A 6,000-nucleotide genomic window follows, 5' to 3' on the forward strand; every position below is an offset into this window, starting at 1 on the left:
CTTCCCACAAACCAACTCCCTTAAATCACAAACAGGCTTCCTTCAACAAAATCACAGACAAGCTCTCTCACGCTAGTGGCTGTCTGCTCTCTCCAGGCTCTGACTGCCATCACTCCCTTCCTGCTCCACCTGTTCAGCTAACTCCCAGGCAGGTCACATGGGCCTATTAATGGATGGGAAAGATCTTCCCATTTCACTTACCATTATAATCATCCAAAGACAGAATATGTCCATATAACCACTGAAGAAAATTTGCAGTTGGGGGAAAGAAAGAGGGAGCAGTAAATAAAAAGGTATTTCTAGATAGAATGGGAGAGTATGGAGTAGGTATGCTCAGTAATAGAGGAATGCACTGACCCACACCAGTTTGTAACTTCATTGCTTAGCAAGGATCAAAGGACTAGATCTTGAAGGAAATTAAGGACATCTAGTCCAACCTGCAAAATTTATGGGTAAGAAAATAGCTCCAGGTAGATTAAGGGACTTGCCTAAGGTCACACAGATAGCAAGCATTAGAGAAGAGATTAACTCAGAAGCCTTAACTTCTGAGCCAGGGCTTTCTCCATAAGACTGGACTGATTTAGGTTAGTTAGAGCAGTGAAAATATGCCAAATTTGTGTTCCAAACTGGTGGGTGAATGGCATTATTTTATTATTTTATTTTAGGAGACAAGCACATTCATAACTGGAGTTTGCATGTGGAAGAAGTCAAAAGTTTCAAAACTTTCCAGAACATACTGGGAAGGATTTAGTCATGTGTTACCTTAACAGGTGAGAAAAAATTGTCCCGAATAAATTGTTCTCTTTTCTCTTCTTGTTCCCTCTCCCTCTTTGCTGTTCGGCATTTTCAGTCATTGGACTCTTTGTGACCCCATTTGGGGTTTTCTTGGCAAAGGTACTAGAGTATTTGCCATTTCCTCCTCCGACTCATTTGGCAAGATGAGGAAGCTGAGGCAAACAAGGTTAAATGATTTGCCTAAGTTCACGCAGCTAGAAAATGTCTGAGGCTTCCTGACTCTAGATCCAGCACTCTATCCACTGTGCCATAGCATCTTTTTTTTTTTTTTAATATACATATTTTATTTTTTAAATTAATTTTATTTATTTTCAGTGTTCTACAATCACTACCATATTGCTTAGATTTTTTCCCCTCCTTCTCCCCTACCTCCCCCCCCTTCCCCAAGATGACACACAATTTTATATAGGTTCTATACGTACATTCCTGTTAAATACATTTTCACTATAGTCTTGTTGTGGAGAAGAATTAAAATGAATGGGAGAAATCATGTAACAAACCAAAACATAATAGAAAAGAAAATGATCTGCTACATTCTGCGATTGACTTTCAAAGTTCTTTCTCTGGGTGTGGAAGGCATTTTGCCTTAAAAGACCTTTGGGAGTTTTTTTAAGTCTTTGTATTGCAATGAAGTTCCACGTCTACCAGAAAAAACTCTTGCACACTATGGTTGTTGCTATAAACAAAGTTCTCCTGGTTCTGCTCCTTTCGCTCAGCATCAGATCATATAAGTCTTTCTAGGCCTCTTTGAAGTCTTCCTGTTTATCATTTCTTATAGCACAATAGTATTCCATTACATTTATATACCATATTTTATTCAGCCATTCCCTAATTGATGGGCATCCCCTTGATTTTCAGTTTTTGGCCACCACAAAGAGTGCTGCTATAAATATTTTTGTACATGTAGGACCCTTTTCCATTTTTATGATCTCTTGGGGATAGAGTCCTAGTGGCGATATTGGTGGGTCAAAGGGTATGCACATTTTTGCAGCCCTTTGGGCACAGTTCCCAATTGCTCTCCAGAAGAGTTGGATCAGCTCACAGCTCCACCAACAATGAATTAGTGTTTCAATTTTCCCACATCTTCTCTAACATTTATCATCTTCCTGTTGTATCATGTTAGCCAATCTGATAGGTGTGATGTGGTACCTCAGAGTTGTTTTGATTTGCTTCTCTCTAATCAATAGTGATTTAGAGCATTTTTTCATATGACTATAGATATCTTTAATTTCTTCCTCTGAAAACTGCCTATTCATATCCTTTGACCATTTATCAATTGGGGGCCATAGCATCTTTGTTCAAGGAACTACAAGGAGGTCAGTGTCACCAAATTGTAAGTGGAGTGGAGTAAAGAAGATTGGAAAGATAGGAAGGGGCCAGGTTATGAAGGATTTTATATGTGATCTTGGAGGTAATGGAAGTCATTGGAAATTATTGAGTAGGTAGGTAGGGGTACCATGGTCAGATCTGCACTTTAGGAGTGTCAGTTTGACAACTGAGTTGAGGATGGACTGGAGTGGGGGGAAATGAGGCAGGGAGACCAGCTTCCTGTAAGTCAGGCATCAATCAGGTGATGACAGGCATTATTATGGCGTTGCCCATTTTAGAGGAAAAGAGAGCATATGGGAAGGTAGAGTTGATAGGACTTAGCAACAGATTGGATGTGATGGGTGAGAGAGTGAGGAGTTAAGAATAACATCAAGATTTTGACCCTAAATGATGCAAGGTGCCTAGAGAAGTTAGGAAGGTTGGAAGCTTTGGGGCAAAAGATAATGACATATCAGTTTTGGACATACTGTATTTATTTTTTTCATGATTTTTTTTTAACGTGCAATTATGTTAAATAGTTCCACATTAGTGGATTTGTATAAGAAGATTCAAATAAAAGAAAAAATGAAACTGAAAAATAGCATGCTTCAGACTATATTCAATCAATATCGATTCTTTAGAGGTGGATAATATGCTTCATCATTAGTCCTTTGGGGATTGTCTTGGATCATTGTGTTGCTGAGAATAGCCTCAGTTTCCTCAGCTACAAAATGAGCTAGAGAAGGAAATGTCAAACCACTCCAGCATCTCTTCCAAGAAAATCCCAGTTGGGGTCACAAAGAGTCAGATATGAGTCAAAAAACTACCAAATAATGAGGACAACGTTTTCTTTAACCCCAAAGTTTTCAATAATTATAAGGGAGGAAGTAAATTCAGGCATCACTCAGATATTAAGTTATATTTTTTTCCATTCGTCCTTTTCCAGGGCATGTATTTTTCTAGCATTTTCTTTCCATCCACCTCCGTGGACATGAGCAAAGAAGTTTTGTTTAGTTTTTAGCAGTGTTGACTCCTTTGACCAATAAATGGTTCTTCCTCTCTCTTCTGAGCCACGTGACCTCTAGCGTTGATATCTTATTCTCTGTAAATTGAACACAGTTCTTAATTTTCTAACTCCATGGGTAATTTTCCCCTATCTTTATCTTGTTACTTGCCTTTCATTTATTCTTCCTCTAATTGATTCTTTAGTTTCCATATTTGCCCTTTGTCATAAGAGGGTTCTATTTTCATAAGTGAATCCTTCTAATAAATCAAAATTCACTAACTAGACAGTTATATGTTCCAGTAACCTCATGAGTTACATCACAATGAAAAGAGTTCTTTTTCTCTTTAATTCTGGCAACTCATGTTGTGCTTAATGAAAAACTTTCATGTGTATTAGGGAAAATTAAACCTCCAATAAGATGAAGGGAGGAAGGGCAGCTGATAATTTCAACTTCAGCCTGATATACTGTGACAGAAATACACTATCAATAGGTCCAAAGAAAGACCTTGTACTTATGTCACAGGCAAACAAGTTAACTGGTTCACATTTAGTGAATAATTATGTAATGGTTTGGTGGACATGCTCTGCGTACTACTTCACCTGCCAAAGGTGACATCTGTCACAGAAAGTGTGAGCAAAATATTTTAGAGAGGAATGGAATTGGAATAGTTGTATCCTTGTCCTCTATAAAACAACATATGCCCACACTTGAGGGCAATTAGTGATTACAAAAATGGAATGGTTTGGTTTGGGATATATGCATATAGTCACATGGCTTTTTAATGGAACACTTACAACAGTCTCTTTAGATAGGTTGCTTGGAAGAGGTTTGGACCGATGGGGAAAGTACAGATCCAAGAGGTTAATTAGGTGGATTAAGAAGGGTAAACATTTTGCAGAAAGCTCATCAATTCATTTAAATTTAGAGCTGGAAGGGAATTTGGAGGTCATCTGCTCCAACCTGATCATTTTATGGATGAGGAAATTGAGGCTGAAGAGGCCAAATGACATGCCCCAAGGGACTTCCAGCAAATCATTAGCATGCCCTGGACTAGAACCCTTAAGTCCTCCAACCCTACCATTCTGCTTCTCAAAGTGGTTATGGCTACACCAGGGTCCTTTAACTGACCTACATGCAAGGAGCCTTTGTTCTTCAGTGAAGCCCCTTAGAGCCAGTGTCTGTTTTCAGACAACTGGAGCACAGAGGTGTTATGTGACTCACTCAAGATGGAACAGGAAATCAGTGGCAGATCCCAGCTCCCTTGAGCCTCCCCACAGTTTTGGCTGGCCTTGTTGGAAGGTGGATGGAAGAGGTCAGCTGTATTGCCTTCGGCTGGAAGGTAGGGGGTTCTGGGATTGTAAGCAGGTGGTGGTGGTAGTGGTAGTGGTTGATGATTCTAAAGTCAGCCTGAGTCTGAAACATTTCAAGCAAACCAAATTACATTAGACTTTTTTGACAGTGAAATATTTCTTTGGAAATGCAGATGTCAGTTTTATTAAAGTGTAAACTAGCATTGGAAAGAATTTTGGAGTGCTTTTCAGAGCTACTCTTGAAAGTAAGTTTTTTTGGGGGAGGGAGAACCATTTATATAAGTATATAAAGTGTGTAAGTGTGTAAGTATAAGTAAGTAAGTGTGTGTGTGAAAATTCAGTCAACCCCTTCACCTTGGCCTTCCAAATTTATAGTGCTTATATGGAGTCAGTTCATTCATATCTATGGACATAGACTAAAACAATTCATAAAGATCAGAAAATTTTGTATTTCTTATGTTCTAATCATTCTAGTAGAGCCCATAAACTTACAGAAATTCAGGACTCCTTCTGGCGGCTGGGTGGGAATAGGAAAGGGGTTATTTTCCATTTTGATGAAGCAAACCCTGATGTGGCAAATCACTGATGACACTTTCCCCAGAGCTGTAGATATTTTATGATCAGGCCTTGCTAGTGAATGAGTTAGAATCATTTGGGGCCTCCATTTAGAAGTTATTAGAGGCCGGTGATGCAAATCATAGCTGTATCCAGAGCATCTGCAGTATCAGCATTACTCTTCAGTTAAAGCACGCTTCAAAGTAAAGATTTACTAACCCTGTGTTGGTAACTCTAGGCACTTTCTTTGCCATTAGCCCTGGCTACTGTAACTCCTCGCTGCTTTTCCTTTAATTAAAATTTTTTTTTAAAGCATGTTATAATGTAACAGTAACAGCAATATTGTTTTTAAGAATTGTTGAGAAATGTAATATATTTTAAAAAACTGAGTAAGAATTATTTTGGTTTTAAATACATTGGTCCACACTGATAAATAACTTTGAGTGAATAAGTTATTTTGTCTATTGAGTATTATAAATACCCAAATTAACTATAAAGGACATATGAAGGAAGACACTATCTGCATCCAGGGAAAGAACTGATAAATAGAAGTATGTATAGAATGATTTTACATATTTTGTACACACACAAATATATGTGTGTGTATATATATATATATATATATAAATGTTTGTATATTATGGTAGCCATCTCTAGGGCAGGGGGGTGGGGGACTGGGTTAAGGGAGGAAAAGGGGGAAAAAGGAAATTTACACGATAATTTTGTTGTATATTTAGAAGGAATAGCAACCTATACGTAGTAGGTTGGCAGTTTCATGTACAATCATCTTTTTATTGTACTATATTATAGAAATGCTTGTTTTATTTCATAAATTAAAAGTAAGATTCTTTTTTTAAAAGCATGCTTATATAGCATTTTAAGGCTTACAAAATATTTTAATATACTTTGTCTTACACTAATCCTGTGAGGGCAGTGCTGTTTTGTCCACCTTTTCAAATGAGGAAGCCCAGGCTCATACAGGTTAAATGATTAACCCAGGATCACACAGCTAGGAAGTATCTGAG

Source organism: Notamacropus eugenii, chromosome 4 (genome assembly GCF_028372415.1).
Source record: "Notamacropus eugenii isolate mMacEug1 chromosome 4, mMacEug1.pri_v2, whole genome shotgun sequence".
NCBI classification, from domain to species: Eukaryota; Metazoa; Chordata; class Mammalia; order Diprotodontia; family Macropodidae; genus Notamacropus; species Notamacropus eugenii.